We start from the raw sequence: 19,640 nt of genomic DNA, 5'->3' as shown, positions 1-19,640 counted from the left end.
GATGCTGTTGAGACCTGTCCACCTCCTTTGTTGCACTGGAGCTCTCTCACTGGGGCCTCATCCCCTTTAAATAAATAATTAAATATTCTTTCATCCAAGCATGATGGAAAGGACCCAAAAACTCCCACCACACTTCAACATGTTCCCCAGAGAGGCTGTCATGGTTCAGTGAAGGGGAAGGTAAGGTGCTGGGTACCCTCACACCTGAGTAAAGGGTCCCGTGCATGACACCTCTCTGTGCTCCCGGCAGACCATTCTGCCAGTCTGAAGTCCATCTGCCACTAGCTCTCTCTCCAAGGAACGGATGTGCTGGGACGTCCACCTTGACACCCAGCGCCCCAAAGTATTCACCCACAGCATCCCCGGCTCGCTGCGACGCTCACTCGAGGAGTGGCACCCCGAGGCCGGCATGGACGGCGCTTGAGGCAGGGCGCAGCGCTTCCCTCGGGCCTCCGTCGAACCTCGGCCTTACATGGTCGCCGGCTCCAGCACACCAGGATGTGCCGCTGCGTCACCTCTATCTCCACGCCAGGGCTCCACCCCAGCGCCTGTGGCCTTCGGCAGGTGACCCCACAGAGGCCATACGTGCCCCTGGCGGGGCTGCCAGCGTAGGTCACCCGACAGACCCTCCGCCTTGCCCCCGGCCCGCCGGCCGCGGCCCCTTTAAGGAGTGGAGCAGCGCCTCCAGGAGGCGCGCGGAAGCGGGGCGAGCCGGGCAGGGGGCGTGGGGGCGTGGCCGGCGCGAGGGGCGCATCCCGCCCCGTCCCGCGTGGGGCCGCGTACCGCCCCGCGGCAGTTGCTTCCCTCGTGGTTCCTTGAGACGCACCCGCGTCCCCTTCCGCCGGGGCGCGGAGGTGAGGAGGGGCTCGGCCCCGCCCCGCAGGGCCGAGGAGGCGGCCCCCTCCAGCGGGGGGCCGCGCCGCTTCCCCCGCCCCACTCCGCCCCGCCGGCCGGCTGGAGGGACGGACCGACCGAGGGAGGGAGGGAGGCCGCTGGAGGCTGTGGCTGTCCCTGAGCCGCCGGCTGTGAGGTGAGTGGTGCCGGCGGTCGCGCTCACCGCCCCTTCCCCATGGCAGGGAGTTCCACGCGGTGCGAGGGCAGCGCTGCCCCGGGGCACGGCCGCCGCCTTTGAGGAGTGGCTGCAGGCTCCCCGCTAGCCCGGGGAGCGGGTTTCCGTCGCGAAGGTGCTGTACGAAACTTGCCCGCGTTGTTTCCCGCGGGGCCGAGCTGTCAGTCGGCTTTGGGCGCTCTCCCTCGGCGCGGCGGCAGCATGGGGAGGGATGAGGGCTGGAGCCCTGCCTGCCGACAGCGGTTCCCCACCGCGGGTTCCCGCACCTGCTTCCGAGCGGCAGCACACACCGCGGGATCCCCCGCACGGTTTGCCCCTGTCCCGGCGGAGGAGAGCTGCGGGACAGGCTCGGGGCTGGCGGGAGCAGTGAGCTGGAGGCGCGGCAGAGGCGGCTCGCCCGTTGCTGCCCTCGGAGCAAGGGCTGCTCTGCGGCGGGGCTGAGGCGTTTGTGAGGGAGTTTTGTCTCTTCTTTCAGCTGGGGGGGGGGGGGGGGGGGGGAAGGCATCGGCAGCAGCAGCGTGCACGTGTGGTGTAAAGAAAGAGGGAGCTTATGATGCTGGTTGGTTATAGCACAGTGGGATAGTGGGAAAGGCTGGGGAAATCAACAGGGTACTTGTTTACTGATGCACGGAACCTCTTTGGCCCAGAGCCCAGTAGCTGGTCTGGAGAAGCTGAGTACTTACCTTCCCTGGCTTAAATGGGTCAGTAGTGGGGTTGCGGCTTGCTCGGACTCTTGTCCAAACTCCAGAAAACAATTATATGCTTAGAAAGGGAGGAAACAATGAAGTATTGTGATTAATAGGAAAGAAATGAGTAGGGTTTGCTGATAGTTATGAGTGCAGTGCTTGTAGGATTTTAAATAGAGCACGGATACCCGGTGCTGCAGAGCTGACTACTTGATGACACCTTTGGATCTGTTTTACTAATAACGCTTCTGAAAGTCTGCACGTGATGGTGGATTATTACTCTCTTAAGAGAAACGTACGATCTTGCAAAGTGTGAGTGTACTCGAGTTTATTACTTGGCAGGGGGCAGCAGCATGAGGCCTGGGAAGCGAATAGGAAGTGAAAATTACTCATTTAGTCTCTATATTGTTTCTGGGTCTCCAACAGTTGTTAGTGTCATCACAGACTGATCTTAAGTCAGATAACATCTCATGCTGAAAGACAGAAAGGGAGAAAGACTCTTATCCTGGTAGGTACATAGTTCTGGGTGTGCAAACAGCCCCTCTCATAGCTTATGGAAAATGTTCTGAACAAGTCTGGTTATTTTATTGTGGCAAGTGTGTTTCTTTAAGAGTAAACCAACTATATCATACTGAAAAATGTTCCCAGCCTGTAATTATCTTAATCTCCTGTGTTCAAAATGAAAACAAAAGCCTCTTGAAAATGGAAACCTCTCTTGACTGATTCACACAATTAATGAGGTTTATGACAACAGAACAGTGTGCAGTGTTACTACGTTGAGGTGTCGCTACCTCTGACCTGAAAGTGCACTTCAAGATGAGCATATGCTGACCTCTGGCTGTGTGCTGCCCTTTGTAAACATTGGCAGTAGAGGCACAGCTTGTGTTTTCAGAGAAACGTCCTGATTTCTTGATGGTCCTCACCAAGCCTCCACGAGATGGAGGTGCCTGTTGTGGAGGCAAGAGGAAGGAACAATGGTAATGTGGTCAGCTCCTACACAGGCCTTACAGCATCCCTGGTGGGACGTTTAGAGGTTTGATATGTCATCCTGTTTTCTTGTGGCTCTTGAAGCATCAGTGAAAGGGCACATTGTCCCATAGATAACAGCATGGTGAGGTGCACTACAGTGGTGTGCTCTTTTTAAGTTCTGCTTTGCTTACTTGCCTGACGACTTTGTTGGATGCTACTGTATTAAGAGAGATGTTTTCAAAATTCATTTCTTTGCTATCCTGATAAGAAATATGCTTCAGCTTTCACTTTAAATGAGCTGAGAATTAATTATAAGACTTGAAGAGCTGTATCCTAGTGTAGAGGTGCGTGCCTGTAAATTTATCTGGCCATAATACCATAATTAACCTCTCTGATACAGGCAGGACCAAAGTATCTGTCCTGTGTAGAAGCTTATAAAAGTGCAGCAGAAAAAATTCAGGCTTTTCAGCAGTAAAGTTCTGAACAGAATTCCTGTCTTCAGGTGAATGTTAGCTCCTGCTTGGTGCAGCCTGACTGTAATCCCCTGGGGGAATCATTTCACACTCTTTGTTTCCCTGGAAAATTTATAGTTCCCAACTGCACTGCTCAGTTCTGTGTGGATGCAAACCATGCTGACTCATATGTTGAACTGTTGCAGCCTTGCTCCATGTAAACACAAGCACACTTCTAAAATATTTAATTTGCAATGTCCTCTGTGGAGAGCTATCCCACAGCTCCTGGCAGAATTCCCAGGAGCAGCCAGATTCTGGGGTACTGGGAGTTTCAAAGGCCATTGGTGCCCAGCAGGATAACCGTCTGAACTAGTTTAGTGTAGTTTATCCTGGCACTGGGACAGTTCGAACTGAACAGGTATTTAATCTTGCTTAAAGCAAGTCTGCTTTGAACAATACTTGGTATGTGTGTAAACGATTTGGAGCCTGTTGGGACATGGCTGTCAGGAGATCTACATGGTGGGGAAATTTCTGTTATGACAAATAAACTTTGGTGTAGATGTACTTCCTAAAAAAAATGTTTGAAAACCTTAACCGTGTGCGATTAGAGTAAAACCGGGAATGAGCTTTTAGAAGATCAGTTTTCTAAGTTCCTCTGTGGCAAAGAACAGCAGTAATTCTTTTGTGAAAGAGTAAAATGAAAGTAAAATGCTTGTTAGAAAGATGGAAACTAACCATGCACACAGATACTCTGGCAGATCTTTTAACTGAAAATAAACTACAATATATAATTTGACAACAAAGAAAGGGAGCGGAACCAAAGAATTATTTCCAAGTGCACTTATTTTGTCTGTACCTGCTAAGTACATCATTGGAATTTTAAGATAAATGCCTTCTCCTTTAAAGCAGTAATTAGTTTAGTGGGCACTAATTAATGAGAAATTAGAGTTCCTTGGCTTTTTGTGGGTTTTTTATTTGGCTTTGTATTTGTTTAATTTCTTACTGTAATCTTGATTGAAACAGTAATCATTATGGTAAGTAGGGAGAGTAATATGGGAGAGGTTCAGTGCAGCTTATAGATGGTCCAGATCATTTACATCTCACTTGGTCATATAGGTTTACTGTCAGTACATTACCTGTAACTGTTAAAAACAATCTATTTGCTTCACTGGTGTCATAACTCATCCCAAAGTCCTGCACTTGTTTTGAGCTTCCAGTCTTACCTTTGTTTATTTTGAGAACAGGACTTTAGGGATGCTAGAGTAGTGAGACATGCTCAAACCTGGATAAATCTGGGTAGCAGAACTGCCTCGAAACTCTGGAGAAAAAGTTCCTGGTGGGGCTCTAAAGCTCTTATTGAGGTCCCTTTTGAGTACAAGCCATGGCTCCCTCTGCCACAATGTGGCAGCACTTGCAGCAGTGCCTAACAAATGCAGCTTTAATGCACTCCTGTTACTGCTTTGCCTGCAGGTGCTTAAAATAATACTGTTTTGGTACCAGAAGAATCTTCTCTGGAAGTATGATCCAAATCTCTACTTACTTTTCTTCTTTAATCAGTACATATATTCCCTTTATGTGGGGAATTTCTTAGAAACCTTAATTCCCAAATGGATTTCAGTAGAAAGTCTGTATCAGAAACCTGAAATTGAAGTGTACAGATGTGGCATTTTTGTTGCTTAGGTGCACTGAGAGATGTGCTTACCATTGACAGAACCCCATTAAGTACAAGACAGAATCTTACAACTGGTATTTCAAAATTCTTCTTTTTACAGTGACCATTAGTGTAATTTTTCTTTGTAAAAAAATAAGGAGATAAAAATTGTTGCTATGACAGCTGTTTTTGTCTGGTTTTAGCTATCATATTCTGAATAACTCTTAGCTGGGATTGTAATATTAATGGCTACATGCAGAGGAGGTAGAAGAGGAAAACTCAATGCCGTCTCCTCTTGGTCAAGAAATTTTTCCTTTGAATTGCACTATTTTTGAACAATATGCAATGGGTTGAAATGTTCCATTGCTATCTCTGTTTTGGTGCCTAGCAAAATCAGGGGTAGTATGGTTGCAGTATAAAGTAGTAGCCAGTTTGCTAGCCCTATTTAATCATGGTTTGTCTTGAGCAAGACAGATGGTACCACTGATATTGTGCTTCCAAGACTTGAAAACTTGTAAGATCACTTGAAGTAAGGTGATGCAATTTTTGTGCAAGATCGTATACAAAACTGTGTTGTTTTCAGGTGTCAGTTGTGAAACAAGCACATGCTCCTTGCAACATGCTCTCAGTTACTGCATAAACAGCAGCGAACAAGGGCTGTCCCCCTTCCTATATATAAGCAGAGGGATGTATTGTCTTCCAAGTGCCAGCTGACTTTTACATCAATGTGCAACACTGCTGTAAAAAAAGCTGTAAAGTAGCCCATGTTTATTCAAACCCTCCTTTCCAGCACACTGAACACTAACTTCTGTGTAGTCAGTGTCTATATTAAGAGCTTATATGTGGCTGTCTTCCTCATGCTAGCTGGGAAATACTGTCACAAGGGAAGTTTTTTTTTGAATGCTAGATGTCAACCTGTTTGTCTGAGTAATGCATTGTTGGAAACTGTTGGTGGTAAACTAGAAGCAGTTTGAAAAGCTCTATGATCCTAATCCAGACCTGTTATAAAGGGTAACTTCTAATGCTGAATCTTGTACGGTTTAGTGCAGTTGGAGGGCCAGCTGTCTATTTTGGAAATCAGACTGCTGCCTTTTAAGATGAAAGCCATATTTCTGCGAATATGAACTCTTTTGTATCTCCTCGCTGTGCCTTGTCTGGGGGAAGAAGCAGCTGTAGTGCATTCGCCAGACCTGCATTTGGCTGTTGCTGCCATTGTGTTGTGTGTAAACATGTACCATTATTTTGGATCACATAGCAGCCTGTTCAAAAGGGTCTCGCATTCCCCAGCTGTTCTGCAACTTTTCCATCTCTGAGCTTGCCAGCTGCTTAATACAGGCAACTGTAGCTGCATTTGTTTCTGTGGTGTTAAGTATTAAGTGGAGATAAAATTGACTTCTTGTTAAACACTAGGTGCTGTGAGCCCCTCTCCTGTTTCTAATGGAACTAAAAGAAAAGTAGGTAGTTCTTACTGTATAAAAGTTCTCAACAGTTTTCTTTGCCATATAAAAATCTTATTTTCTTAGATTTGGCACAAGTATGAAGTACAGTTGTTTACATATACATGAACATTCACATCCTGTGGTAGTAGCTAATCCAGAAGAACTGGGGTATGAAAAGGTGCCACTTAAATCCATGCCAACAACTCTTTTGTTTTCCCACTTCTCTGAACAATGTTCAGTTTTAACAAGGCATTCTCTGCTCTCTTTGTCAGCCAACTCTTTCATTTACCAATGCTTGAAACTTGAGTTATATTTCAGTGGCAGCACTGCTCAGATCAGATGCTGAGGAAAGAATAGGGGCCCTAAAATGCCTTGTCAGTGTTAAGTCCAGGTGAAGACCATTGGCTGAGCCCTTCCTTGTGGATTTTTCCATCCAGCCTGATGCCCTGCTGTGAAAGGAATAGGAAATGCCCAGAAAAGATTTTGTGTGGCTGAAAGCCTCTTTTCTGCAGCAGTGAATCTATAATACATCTCCCTGCAGATACAGAACTTAAAAGGTAGACTATCTTCCTGTGGTGAACTTCAGTCAAAGTTTTGAACAGAGCAGATTCAAGCACCTTTAAATAAGGGGAGTCATTCTGTTAATGACTAAAGTTACTGTTCTAAACACTTAACCTGTTATACAATGTCAGTTTGAAACTCTGGGTCAGAAGGAGCATATGCTTTGTTGCTGCAGGAGATTGTTAAACATAGCAATAAAGGTAAGTTTTCAGAGGCTTGAGCTGATTTCATTAACTAGTATTCCATACCTCCATTCAAGGGGATAAATCAGGCATTTTTTTGAAACATATTTAATACAGTTTGTAGTTGAAGAATTTTTGGATTTTCCTGGCTATGTGAATAATTTCATGGCAAAAGGAATGACTTCTGCATTCTTGCAGTTGATAACAGAAAAAGCTGCCTTTGCCCCAGGCTCCTAGTTATGCCTTGTAGCTGGTCTGAAACCCTTGTTATTCAGACAGGAAATTTTCAGCTGACTGTAGTAATATTTTTTTCCTACTTTTCCTATTTTTTTTTGTTCCCCCTTTACAGGGCCTACCCCATCCTAGCTGGTTTTGTCTTTTGTGTTCATATTAAACATCAGTACTGCCTAAATTATGCTAATAAAAGGATGACTCTGGCTTAATGATAGAGCATTGCCCTGTAAAAACAAAACAAAAACAGAAAGAGAAGTCTCTTGGTTTAAGGTAACGTATTTCAGGATGTATTTTTCATATCTCCAAATAGCTGAGTTTGAACTTTCCATTCTAATGCTAGTGTCTTAAAGGAAGTTGAAACACTGTCTTTGGCCAGATGCTTGCTCTTGTCTTCTGGAAAATTGCTTTTTCAAGGTGAGTGTTGGAGTACTGGATCAGTATTTGTCTAAATTCATAGCAGAAATACAGACTGATAGTTTGAAATGATCATATTAGATACTTAGTTACATTAGTTGAGCAAAGGCATTAATATTAGCTTAGCTTTAATACTGAAAATGTGGAAATGAATGTGTATTCTGGATTCAGTAGCTATATGTGTGAAAAGTTCTTCAGAAAACAGGTAATGTGTTCTCATCTAGAACAGGAGACTTCAAGACACACTTCAGAAATAGAGGAAGACAACACTGAGGGCAGGGAGAGATTGGTGGGGAATGGAGGAGGAACATCTGTCACAGAAACTTAAGACATGCTTCTTAATTTTTCTTATTTTTCTTTTTTTATATTTTTTATTTTTATGTGCTGCTGATTAAATCATAAACCCCTTTGGTTGGGAATGGGCATAATAGACAAGATTGGGAGCACTGGAATTTGAGAAGTACGAAAGTAAGGAGGGGTTGGTTTGTCCTCAACTGAGCAGAGGAGGAAGACAGTATCTGGCTGTTAAGAGATGTTCAATTATTAAAGGCTTTAGGAGAAACAAATACTTATTTCTCACAGAAGGTGGTGGGAAGTCAGACTTTAAATGGCAGTAAATTGCCAAACATGTTTAAAAGTACCCATCTCCAAAAACTGTTTGTAACCAAGTTAGTGTAAGTTCTGGAAAGGCATAAAAATAGAGCATTGGAGAAATTTGTTAGTTGGGTTTTTTTTTCCTTTTTTTTAAATGAAAGGTTCTGTCAACATTGTTAAGTTGGCTTAAATTTGCTCCATCCCCTACAGGGGAAAACATTTGTTTTAAAGTTTCCTCTAAACTTATGTTGGCTTCCCAGCCAATTTAAAGGCATGCCTGTCTAATGCCTTCCAACTCCAGGAAAACTGACAACCGTAAGGCTTAGCAGAGGAGGAGACCTTGTGGATTGCCCAGGAGAGCAGCATTTCTAGCAGCAGGGAAATTGCTGTTCTGAAAATATAACTTGAATTAATCCCTTCAACCTTTGTTTCCTTTTGCTGTTGTTAATGATTTCCTTTGCACAGCTAGTGGTAAGTGCTGCTTTGCCTGCTTCACTTCACTGACTCTTCCACTGCTCTCTGAAACTAATAATTATATTATGTGTTAATTTAAAGACGGAAATAGAGCAGTGGCAGGTAGAGCTGCTTCCCCAAGACACAGGCTGATGTGTGATGAGAGCTGTCATCTCTAGCTTGGGCAGTTTGTTTCTTCTCAGGATGGTCATTGCAGCTCTTACCATGTGTTGTCCTGTACACTGGTGAGCTTGGGTGCCTGTCATCTCACAAGCTGTGGTGTTCATGACTCTGCCCTGTATGTAGCTGATCAGCCATGTGTATGGCACCCCAGAGCCTGCTTACACACAATTCTCTATTACTGGGAAGATTCAAGGGCTTGAAAGAAGCTTACTTACACAAAAGCTTAAATAATGAACAAAATTACACAAAGAAAACAAAATGTGTTTACTGAGGTAATACTGATCAGTAAGGATCTGGCTTAGATAGTCTGTTCTTATGGTTGCCTGTTACAGTTACTTGTGTTCTGGATGCTTTGCCTTGTGTCTGCCCTGTATGTGGGGCTGCACTCCCATCTGTAACCAGCATTTATGTGTTAACGGCTAAAAAGTAGCTGTTCCTTCTTCTGTATTACTCCACAAGACTGCTTAGCTTATGTATTCCTGATTAGATCACACTGTTGGTTTTAGGCTTAAATTACTTAAGCTATTTTGTCATTTGTGGTTTAAAGCATACACTGTGACAAATACTTACTTCAAAGGCATTTCTACAAAACTTGACCCTTGAAAAGCTCAGAGCAGACTCCCCAGAACTCTGTAAACACCCTAACTGTGGGATTGCACCAAACCTCTCCTGGATGCTCTCCCCAGTGCCCGTCCTCTTCCCTCCTCTTATATTGTAGAGTGCCAATAGTAGACAGACAAAAGACTTGGTTGGGTTTGTTTGGTTTTGTTTGTTTTTTTAAAATACCCTTTTTTGTCTTGTCTCCGTGATATTTGGTGCATGTCTGCCTTTACAACTTGCATGCAAATGCCTATTTTTGTGTTGATTTTGTGGGTTGGCAGCAAAGTGTTTCTATCTTCCTATTGCAAGCAAAAGCCTGGAGTATGGAAATAAGTTGTTTATATGGATTTGTGGTATGGAATGCAAGATTGATTCTTCTAGCTTGAAATTAAATTAACTCTGAATTTAAGTGGCACTGAACCCAGCAAAACAACTTTAAAGGGTTTATATTAATAAAAGCTAACAGTAGCATACCTAACTACTGCTAGGTATGCATTTCAGGATCTTAAAACTTGTGGTTTAAGAGGGGAATACTCAGCTGATGCTCCTGTAATGAACTTCATGTCTGAAATGCACTGTGTAGTGTATCCTGCTGGGATAGTACAGCTACAGACAACTTGAAGGCGTTTGTGTGGGCAGGGAAATGGCAAATGAAACATTCCAGGTGAGATATAAATTTCCATTCCTTGGTTTGGGAACCTAATCCTCCTTCCAGTAAGGAGCTGCAAAAAAGAAGATACCAGTGATTCTGTTTCATCTGACTTTACTATTGGAGTCTTGACCTAGTAGCCTTTTAAAAGAAATCTTTAAAGCAGTGTTTGGTTATAGACTCTTTCTGGGCTCCCAGGAGGTGCTTGCCAGCAACAAGCTGCTGAAATCAAAAGCAAAACCCCCAAAGGGCCATATATATGTGTGAAGTATGGAATCCAAGGACCAGAGTGGTTTTGTGCTGAACTTCAGCCTGGCCAAAAGATCTTTCCAAATGCAATAAAGAGGGGGAACACCTGAAATACTGTCTTTGAGAATTATGATCACTTCTGAAATTTCTAGAGTCACATACAAATGTACTTTCATGACACAATAGTAGATAGACAGTTCCAATACTTCCAATAAACTATATGCTACTTTATTAAATATTTCTTTTGCAAAGACTGACATGAGAACTTAAAAGCAGGCCAGTCTCTGCTGAAACAAAGCAAGTAATCTTGGTGTTACAGAGGTTGGTTTCTTAAGGAAGCCTGAAAAAAAACTTTCCATGAACAAATTGGTATGAATTGGCATTCTTTCTTGCACAGGAAGCTACAAATTCTTATTGTGGAAAACTTCTAACTCTTGTAAAACAGTCATTAGTTTTGTGTGTTAAAGTTGTTCAGAATGTTCTAGTTTTTGTGGTGTGGCCTCTAGAGAGCTGCTGTAAGAAATGCTGCTCTTGATAAACAGTAGATCACTTGGCTCAAATGTTTCCAGTCACTTGTATTCACTGTGCATGCTATGGGGCTTGAATATTTGTCAAATGCCTACAAGCCTGAGACTGTCTTTATTCCTCAATTATTTTTACCCCCTCAAGTCTCAAAATATGACAGTTGTAGCAACTGGACATGATCTCTGTATTAAATACAGCAATGTATTTGAGTTGCTTTGTTAGGGTTTCTGCTCGTGGCAGTTGGGTAGCTCCTTGGATCAGCACAACTCAGTATGCACACATGTCTGCATGCACACATGCACATGTGGGCTTCTGTGTTCTCCTTGGCAACACAGGCCAACACTTGTGTCCCATGTCAATGTGACTTGCATATCACCAGTGTGTGACGTGTACTACAACCTAGAAGCTTCAGGTTGAAATTTACTTGTTGTATCACTTCACTGGGACTGTACTGAGCATTCCTCTTTTTCTTTATGCTGGTCTCTTTCATTATGGCCCAGTCTTCTCTATCTGTCTTTCCCCCTCCACACCCAAAACCACTCAGTTTTTCAGACTTCACCTAAAATATCTCCTAACTGATAACTGCATCCTTAATTTGTTCCTTTCAAATACACTATCAAGTGTGTAACTCAAATTACACAGCACATTCTTCTTGTTTTTCATTTTAATGAAAGAAGAAAGAGCAGTGGGTGGGAATGTAGCAAATTATCTAAGATAGCAGTGATAAAAGTGATATTTTTATTTTTTTTTCCATGCAGAGCAGGCAACTTATTTGAAACAGATTTATCATGTCATCTTCATTAATGTTTTATATTTTCTACTATTCTGGAGTGTTAGTTGGGCTATCAAGTACTGGAACGTTACTGCTGCTATTTAAGACAGGACATCTGTCATGGTGTGTCTAGAGTCTGATTTCCCAAAGCCTGAACAATTCTTGCCTTTATACACCACCTATGTAGCTGTTGCTCTTTCTACGACAGAAAAATACTGCAAATAAATAGAGCTGCAGAGAGGTTAAATGACTCTTTGAAGGACTGCGATTTCTGAGAGCAGAAGCTTGCCAGTACTTATGTCTTGTGTTGTCTGGACAATGCTTTGGCAGAGTTTTAGGAATTTGCTAAACTAGGCCAAATTAACTTTCCTTTCTGGTCAGGCATGACTTTGTGTACTGGAAGGGTGTACACAAAATAAATTCATGCCTCTCACAAATGGTGTGAACACTGTCTCATGCTGCACACACCAAGGCTTTTGAGATCCAGCCATAGCAGCATCCTGTTTGTGTGCCACCCTTGGCTTACTCCCTTGCTTCTGGAAATCATGGTTTACATATCAGCTTCCTTGGCTTTGGGGACTTCTCCCTTGTGGTAGCCTCAGTGTTGGCTGCCCTCTCAGTTATGGTTTACATCCCAACAGCTGTTCAGTTTGGAGATTTTAATTGTAAATTATATTTACCATATTATGGTATTATTCAATATTCCCTGCACAGGATAGTGAGGTTACTCTGTGGAGCTTCAGAACTCATTCCTAGGGTGGCAGACTTCGCAGGGTAACTTACAGAAAGTATTTCTCTTTTCCCACTGAAACCCTACTTTGAAAATTTTATTTCAGAGGCAATTTTAATGAGATTTGAAACCTGCATTACAGTTTTCAGGCCAACTCTTTATGTGTGTGGCTTTGCAATACTACCATTTTGAGGATGAAGTTTTATGAGTCTAACAGCTCCCTACTCCTCCCTACTTTCCTTCCTCCCTTCCTGCTCCCAGCTGTATGCCTGTGCTGGTAATTCTGAGGTGGCTCTAGTCCACTCTTTCAACTTTGTAAGCTACTTTATCTCAGGTTTTGATTACTGGGTTGGCACATCAGTGTTCTGCTCTGTGAATCAAGGAAGCTCTCAGACCTTCAGTGTGTATGTGAGCCAGTGCTCTGAGAATCAGCCCAGCTGGGAATGGGGACAGAAAAGGAAGTGTGAGCTGGTAGCACAAGGCCTCCTGACTTCAGAGACTTGGTCTTCATGCTGCTGGGGCAAGGTGGATCACAGTCAGAATGGACAAAAAACATGTGCTCTTCATGGTTCACTTCATCTAATGTGGATCCAAGCATGAGCATGGGATTTCCCATTGCACTTTTCAGCTTTGATTTAACAAGGTAAAAGCTTTTAAATGGAACACTGAAGTAGTGTTTACTTGAAGCTTAAAATGCTGGAATTGGTTTTTTTTTGTTTGTTTGGGTTTTGGGGGGGGTTGTTTGGGGCTGGTTTGTTTTGTTTTTTCCTCCCTTTATGTTTGTGGCTCCTTTTCCCACCTATTTTTTTACAAAGTTTTTTTGTTTAAAAGAAGCTTTACACTTCTGGGAGAAGATCACAGCTGGGAAAGGCCAGGAACTGTTGCAGCTGCATGATGTTGTTTGGCTCTGTTGGATTGTAACTGTGTATGACTGTTACTAATCTAAAATCGCAGATCTTTTACTTGTTCGTCAGATTGTAAAGATACTATGAGACTATTAACATCTTTTAAAGGCATTAAGAACTGCTGTATTTTGGAGTTGAAGTTGTCACAGTGACATGACAGTGCTGATGGAGTAAGTTAAAGAGAATGGGGAAGAAATACTAGGGAGGAAGGAGACTTAGCTTAACTACTTGGATCAGTACAAAGGCCATAGGAAGTTTTGGGAAGCTTTGTTAAACTTGGGCTGAGTACTTAAAATTCTACTAGAGTAATACATGCTATTGAACCTGGTGGTTTTGGCTGGTGATCGTCAGTGAAGGCCTGCCTTTTCACCTAGTTTTGCAATTGAGGATTTACTTTGGCACAAGGGAGACAAGTGTCTTGTTTGAGTTAGCAGAATACAAGTGTCTGGAAACATTCCTAGCAATTATCTGATTCCTAACCTTTTCTGTAACTGCTCAATAGTGTTACCAATGCATATTTGGCAATGAAAAAGTTATGACAACTTTCATAAACTCCAGGATTTTTGAATGTCTCAAAAAACACTTGTCTGTGGGGTAAAAAGTGGTAGTTTGTAAACATTGACTTGAAACAAAGTAATTGGATTTAACAGGAAGGCTTGGTGCATTGTCAGTTTCCAGTGCGCTGGCTTCCTAGGAACTGCCAGCTGAAGTTAACAAGGCTGCTTCTGCTTACTGACTTTGTAGGATTACAGTTGCAGTGTGGTAAGTTGACTGCCAGTGGGTGGACCTGCACACCTACCTCACACAACAGGAGTCTTGTCTCCTACCACATCATCTTCCAGACCAAGATCTCAAGTTCATTGCTAGGCTTTGTTTACAAAAGACACTTGAGCTGGCTCTATTGGCTGCGGCAAGCATTGAATTGCCCCAGTGATTTAGAGAAGGCTGTGCTGTACTATCAGTACATTCTCCAGGATAATTTATATATACGGATAATTTTTATATACACTTGACTAAAATAAAAAAGGCACTGACTTCTTTTACATCTTATCAAAATGTTTGCCTGTTATAAAGTAAATTGAAGTATTTGAGTTAAAGAAAACAAAACAATTGGATTTCTCACTTCATTCTGGCAGCAGATGTACATCTGCTGTGCAAAGGGGAGACTCATAGTTGTGTTAAACTCCAGACATGGGAGGGTGTTCTACATTACAGGTGGATGAAACCAATTTCAGAGCCATCTGGCAGAATGCAACTATTTGACTGCCTGGAACTTTACTTGTATAAATAAACCTCTGTCAGAGGTTTCATTTTGAGGAGTGGGCTGAAAAGATTCTATTTTTTTTTTGTATTTTACATTATTATCTGGTGATATTACTGTCCAGAATATTACATAATTTAGATCTGAGATTCAGACTCAAAGTTAAGGTAATGTCTCCAAAGTAAAGTCCATGTTGTTCAGAGATGTTTCAGTTTTAACTGTTAACAGAGGTGCCCTCACTGCTCAGCTGAGCTGCAAGGTTTGTTTGCTGAGCACTGCTTACAGCACTCTAGTTGTTCAAGTGCTATTTCTGGTGCCTTATAGCACCAATGTATTTAACTTAATAGACATGATATGGAGGACCCTTATCCTGAAATGTGCTGCTAGAACTTCATTGGACTTATTAAGTTATGCTCATAAATACTACTTTGTATTTTCACCAGATTTAATTGCATCATCTGTTTTATTCTATTTAAATAGTGTTCTTGAATTAAAGGAAGGGGAAGAAAGCCAACCGACTTTGATCTTTGAGCACAAGATCTGATATTATTTGGTTGATGTTGGCAACCGGAGTATTGTATTGGGTGTTGTTGTTTAGAATAAATATGTATTTGTGTGTGTATTTGATTCACAAGAACCATTCTTATGTTCTAGTTGTCTGAAGCACTTGAGGGTCTTACTTCATCTTGTCTGCTGCTTTTGCCTCACTTCTTTTCATTCTCATGTGGTACTATCCATTTCCAAAACCTTGGAGAGAGGCTTTCAGCTACAGCTCTTGCTTTCAGGTGTAAGTCTTCAGTCTTGTTCCGTAATTGCACAGTGAAGAGAGCTATATCAGTTGTTTTGGAGGAAGCTTGAGATGCTTTGAGGCACTGCAGATCAGATGATCGTAGTTCTGTAAGAGTACCTCTGTTCTCCAGTGTGATATAATGTCGTCACTTACAGAATGAGCATTTTTTTAAATTTCACATAGGTGAACAGAAGTGCAGTAAGTTACATGAATTCAGTATGTCTCTGATTATATTGTTTTGTTAGGAAGATACCTTCTTTTAATATCTTTAGGAATTCTTAGATTTCTTGAATTTATTTTTAATAAAGTTAGTTTCATTAGCAAAGGTGATGATTTTAGTCATGCTGTCACAAGATGTTTAAGCCCAGGAGATATATCTAAATTATAAATCTGAATACATTGTTAAGAGATGATCTGAATAGGCCAGTGCATGACCTACTGATTAATGACCATGCAGCATTAGACTTGTCTTTCTGCCTTGTTTGAGAGAATTAAAAGTTTAATACTCCTCTCATTTCTGAATCTGGCCTTTCTGGAGACTGTAATTAGCTGTGACTGTTACCTTTGGTAGGATATTCATCTGTTTCTATTTTGGATTTTATGGTCTGTTTCTGCCATTAGTCAGTTCTTGGGTGTTTTCTTTGTTTTTTGATTTTTTTTTTTTTGACTGTGTGTTCTTTTACTTGCTCTGAAGACTTCATTGCTAGACATTCAGGCTATGTCCAGTTGATCCACATAGTCCCAACAGCCAAGATGTCTTACATTCTGTTGGAGTTGGATGATGTGCTTGTGTATTTTAGGATGGTACCTAATAACCTGAGCAGGAGAGATGACTATAGAAAAAGGAAAAATAGGATTCTGAATTATGTGACCTCTTGCTAGCTTCAGGGAAAGAGCTGCTGGAAAGCAGGTATACTTTTAAGAGACTGCTTTTCTTTATGGGTCTCTTAAGAGCTGCAGAGTTTTAATTCTCATTTGAAACTTTGGGAATTACTCTGGTCTTTCTGGTTTTATCCAGATACACAAAGCAATCTTGCCATTGCTGTGCTGACCCAATGACTGATGTTGTTTCAGTGCAGAGTTGTAGTAATTGCTAGTTTAGCTTGGGCAGGAAATAGCCAATGTATCACTACTATCTCTGCCAAACCCAAATTTTATTCTTTCTTTTTAGACATATAAAAGGAACATGTGCTAAAGCAGATCTTACATATCTGCTAAAGCAGATCTTTGCAGAGCAGATCTTACAGTATAGCTGGATGTAACTGAAGATCAGGGCTACCTGCCAGATTTTATAGTGCATGATATGTGATGGATCAGCGGGAGACCGATGTAATGGAAACTCCATTATTGTACTGTTGAAGACTTTGAAATCAACCCTAATTGACTTATTCAAATGAGAAGGCTTTTAGTCAGCAAAAACTTAAAACACTGTTTGTCCTTCCCTCCCTTTCCAGCTTTTTATTCATATAGGACATTCCTAGACTTACTACTTCCACCTTGGCTGGCCAAGCACTGGAGCTGCCAACCACTCCAGCACTTCTGCCTTTTCTGATCTCCACCAAATCTCCTTTAGCCATATTTACAGCATCTTTCTTTTCTGGCCAAAAGAAAGCATGTGTGTCTTATTTGCATTTCATTTTTTGGTTTAGGCACCACAGTAATTTCAATGGAGTGGTGCAGAAGTGTGGGTTTGGAAAGAGGACATGAGTTATGTAAATTATATTGTCTCAACAAATTTTACCTCTACAAGCAGAGGCCCCGTGTTGGTCAAAACAAACAAAAAAAAAAGCTCTTGCAGAATAATTTGAAAAACTTGATGTTCAAAATTAGACAGTTATTACATATAGAACTGTCTTTTTAAGGGTATAATATATACATATATATTGTTAATTCTTGTGACCCCTGTCTCTGATACCCATTTTGTCAGTGCTGGCAAGTTCAAAACTGCAGGTGTTGCTTGTGATGAGCTGGAATTGCAGTGGTGACACTGCTGTTGGCTACCTGCCTGTTTCTGTGCTTAATGCAGCAAGTCTGTTATACAGTTGCCATAACTGCTGCTTCTCCGCATGTAAGAAGTTGTAGGAGTAGGATTCTCTCCTTCCCTCTCAGGGAAGTTGTGAATGCTCCATCCCTGGCAGTGTTCAAGGCCAGGTTGGACAGAGCCTTGGGTGACATGGTTTAGTGTGAGGTGTCCCTGCCCATGGCAGGGGGGTTGGAACTAGATGATCTTAAGGTCCTTTCCAGCCCTACCTACTCGAGTTCTATGAGCACCTTTAAAGCAATGAATACGTTATGCTACTAATGGCTTTGGATTAACTAAATTAAATAGCACTAAGTTCCTCACTTAAAACATCATAGAATCATAGAGCACTGTGACAAAACAATGGCAGCTGGTTTACAAGTATAAAAAGTATCTTCTGTTTGCCAGGTGTGTCTTAGTCAAAGTTGCTGAAGTTGCTTGAATGTTCAGTCAAAGCTGTACAAGGGGTCCTGAGTAGAATTTAGACTTTTTGTCACAGGGATATGCACACTCATACTGTGTAGAGCATGTGGCAATCGCTACACTTTTTAAAATTGTCTTTGGGGGATAAAGTAGTTCATGCAGCTAGTACTTGGCTTTTATTTTGGTATATTTAATTGATATGTAAAAGATGAGGAAGGAATTCAAGCTGAAGATTAATGAGTGAGTATGCCTAAGAGAGCTCAAGCAATGTGATTTGCCCTTTGAACTCATGACTGAAGCTCTAACTATAGCACAGCACTGTGTTTCTGGCCACAGTTTCTATCCCCGGGCACTCTTGTCAGAAGAGATTCCCAACCCTGTTACTTGCAGACTCACACATGTCAGAGGTAACTCTCAGTAAGGGTGCACATTGCAAAATATACACAGTCCTGATTTATAACTGAGGTCTGGCTGAGCAGAGCTGTGCAAGTGCAGGTTAGAAGTCACTCAGATAACATAAATCCAGAACACTTGGGTCTGCCAGTTGGCTGATACATGAAGTGGGTGTTTTACAGCACATACTCTAAACTGTGAGGAAGAGATTGAAAACAACTGTTGATTCCTAGATTTGCTGTAAACCATTTTAATGTGTGTGTTTGTATTGTGCTGTTGATGTTTTTTTTTTTTTTCCTGCTATTTTTAGCCTGTAGGTAGGGAAATTCCCTTGATCTTAGGTGAAATTCAAAGGTGATGCAAATAGTTACTTTTTGCATCCATTGAGGTTCTTACCCTTACTCGTTCAGCAGAGCAGGTTACCTGGCTGAGAGGGAATTGCCTTTTTGTGATGTTTCTAGCTTTTCAGAAGCTTGTTACCAGCCTAAGCTGGACCTCTCTGCCCCTTCACTTTCAGTCATTTGAAGTGAAACATGGCAGTCTAAAATCCAATTAAAAAAAGAAATCTAATTTACAGCCCTTTGTGTATGTTTAAGAAAATGCTATTGGATCACTGGCAAACTGAACATCTGCCCTAAGCAAATAGGTTATGAATTTACATGGAGCTGGGGAAAAGCAAGAGGGCACAGGTCTGTGCAGGGCAGAGCTGAGCTGGTGTCTCTGCGCTGCAGTTCCTACAGTGTCTGAAACAGGGAGGTCTGCTCTTGTTCAGATGTCTTCCAGAGGTGGGGGGAGTGCTGACTGAGCTTGCCAGCAATGATAAGGCCTCCAGGTGGTGACACAGTAAACATGCTGTGAGAATCCTGCTTTCCCAGGAGTTACATGAGGCAAGGATGTACTTCTGTCACTTGTTCCGTTGGAAGCTTCTTGCCGCTAGCAGCCAAACAACATGCAGAGCAATCAAAATCTGGCTCTTCTAGCGTTACTGGTGCTCTGGCTTATGGTACTTGCTTCTGTTTCCAAAGAAGAATTTGTCAGTGTGGACAGACTACTTCACTCCAAAAATGTAAAATCTCATCACAAGCGCTGCTTGTGTGGTAATAAATGCGCATAACTTTAAAACAAGAGCTGCATATAATGCTTGCTTTTTTCCCCACACTGTTTATTCAACAGCCTGCCAAACAGTGTAGATATCTTCTGAACAGATTAATGCAAAACTGGCAAATCAAGTGGTAATTACGCTGCTTCGGTTAAGTTCAGGCTTTTTTGCCAATACAGCTGTGTTTCCGGCAGGTCACTTTTATAATTTTCTATTCAAATCTAACCTTTAAATGTTGAGTGAAGTTTTTCTATTTATTCTGCTAGATAATATATGTTGTTAAATATTTTCTGCTGTATTCTGATTGTGCTAATAAAGTGAACATTTGCTGTGATGT

The 19,640-nt window shown here is 42.1% G+C and overlaps 1 protein-coding gene across 3 annotated transcripts in view; it reads left to right on the top strand.

Moving 5' to 3' along the window:
• Window positions 1-924: 924 nt before the first annotated feature.
• Window positions 925-19,640, top strand: part of SVIL (supervillin) — a 142,372-nt gene continuing 123,656 nt past the window's right edge. For all 3 annotated transcript variants that reach the window (XM_034061395.1, XM_034061392.1, XM_034061388.1), the window contains exon 1: window positions 925-1,030. The gene's annotated coding sequence lies outside the window, so the exon portion shown is untranslated. The remainder of the gene's footprint in view (window positions 1,031-19,640) is intronic.

The sequence above is a fragment of the Melopsittacus undulatus genome, chromosome 1 (assembly GCF_012275295.1).
Source record: "Melopsittacus undulatus isolate bMelUnd1 chromosome 1, bMelUnd1.mat.Z, whole genome shotgun sequence".
Taxonomy (NCBI): Eukaryota; Metazoa; Chordata; class Aves; order Psittaciformes; family Psittaculidae; genus Melopsittacus; species Melopsittacus undulatus.
Note: the sequence above shows the minus strand (reverse complement) of the source record. Positions and strands in the feature narration are given on the sequence as shown.